This window comes from Fragaria vesca, linkage group LG5 (genome assembly GCF_000184155.1).
Source record: "Fragaria vesca subsp. vesca linkage group LG5, FraVesHawaii_1.0, whole genome shotgun sequence".
Lineage (NCBI taxonomy): Eukaryota > Viridiplantae > Streptophyta > Magnoliopsida > Rosales > Rosaceae > Fragaria > Fragaria vesca.
The window spans coordinates 11,159,576-11,161,606 of NC_020495.1; the positions used below are offsets into that span (position 1 = coordinate 11,159,576).

Here is a 2,031-nt window from a genome sequence, read left to right on the forward strand (position 1 = left end):
ATGGACGAGTGTAAATACATACATATATTATAGAGTCTGAGAGGCTCGATATTTTATGGGATAAAGGTTTTATCGCTTGCAGCATGCATTCGATTTTTCTTAGAAATTAATTTGGGGAAACATTAAATATTTTTATTTATTATTTTATTTTTTGTCCACTCACTCTAACGTTATTAAATCGTTTTCCCCTGGGCCCTTCGTTTTAAATTGCCCAGTCTGCAGAGTTCGGGTTGGATCTAGTAGGAGACGAGGCATAGTCACCCGTCTTTTCGGCCAGTTTTCATCAGTAGGTTACCTGTTCAACCTACTTGTGTTTTCTTGCTTCCGCTTGTGTTTAGTAGCTCTGAATACTTTAGAATGTTTGTATTTTATGCGATGTTCAGAAGTGATAAATTAAGAGTGTAATTTGAAATTTTCGAGTTAGGGTTGTCCATCTGCAAGGGAGATTTTCTTAATCTTTTCAGTAAATTTTCCTTGGAGGTGGTCCCCGCACGACTTACTCTGGGTTTCAGGGTGAAATTCGGGGTGGGACGTGTCAAAATAAAATAAAATACAAGGAAAATAGAAATTACAATAATGCCACTTGCACACAAGCAACTAACCATGGGCTTGACTCATGACCCTGGGCAAGGTTGCTTGTGGCATTACATGTCTTGGCCCTAACACAATGCATATGTGTCGTCGTACTACTTCTAGACCAGAAACAACATCAATAGTGTGTCGTGTGGGTTCATCCAGCGACACATAAATGTAGCGTGGAAAAGTTTAAATTCTAATTCATAAAGTATATGTCGCCTGTAGCATTTTCAGATGATGTTTAAATGTCATCTTTAAACAAATTAACCTACACCTATATGTTGTTTTAAGGCGACTCTCGCAGTTATAAGGAGATACAAAGAGCTGTGTCGCCTCACGGCAAAAAAAAGATATGTCACCTTCTAGCATGTCGTTGTTTAAACTATCATGCGACATATATACCGTGTCGTCTTATCTCAATTCAGGTGACATAAAATGAAAAAAGTCTTCTGTCGCCTGAGGTTCTTATAGGCGTCCCAACATTTGTGTCGTCAGAGAACCTCATCAACGACATGCTAGAAGGCAACACCTACGATTTTTATCAGGCGACACAAATGTTGTGTCGTCTGATGCAAGAAATGGCATAATGCCTATAGTAACAACAAAGAGTGTGCTAAACTTTTAGTAAGGGTGGAATCTGAGGCGGTTAAGAAGTTACAGCTTTCCAAATAGGAACTTGCTAATCCATGGGTATACTAAGGCGGAGGAGACTCTAGATGCGTCTAGGATTATGCTGGATGTGGGAGACTACATGTGGAGTCGGATTGGACAGGGGAGAGGAGTTTTGGCCGGCGACTGGCGACGGTGATTAGGAGTTCGAAAGGCCTTTGGCAGATGAGGAGGTATATGAAGGTAGGGGGTCACTTGTCCCTGACCGTTACATATGAGGTCATGTGTTTCTGGGAAGTGAGGCGTTCCGGGGAGGTGAAACGGTTTTAGGAGTTAAGGAGACACACGTAGTCAAAATGGTTATGGGATTGTGAGAGACACAAGGAGGTGGGGTGGGCATTTGGTGGGGGTCTTGGGTGCTGATGGGTCTACTAGGTTTGAGGAGCCACGTGGCCTCATTCATCTACCCTTAGGGTGTCACACCCCGGTTCTTAAGTTATTTTACGGTTATTTACTTTTGGTATTACTTTGGTATTTTATCATGTTGGGTAACCGTTTACCATTAAGGACCCTAGAGTTGACTTTTTGTAGAAAAATTATTTTGGGAAAATTTCTTTAAGAAAGTTGTAGAGGACGTTATTACGAGTTCATAGACATGATATACGTTAAAATCGGAGTTGGCATGAAAAAGTTATCAACTAAAAGGGTAAATTTTGAGTTGGTAAAAATGGGGTAAAATTTAGTGGGTTTTATTTTTTGGTTGGTGTTTAAGTTGGACCGGGTAGGTGTGGAGAAGCCAAACACCCACCCACCCACACACACACACACACACACTCTCTCTCTCTC

The 2,031-nt window shown here is 41.1% G+C and overlaps 1 protein-coding gene across 1 annotated transcript in view; it reads right to left on the bottom strand.

The window, feature by feature from the left end:
* The window catches only part of LOC101311871 (probable peptide/nitrate transporter At5g62680-like), a 37,734-nt gene that overhangs the window by 35,410 nt on the left and 293 nt on the right, over positions 1–2,031 (bottom strand). The gene's annotated exons all lie outside the window — the stretch shown is intronic.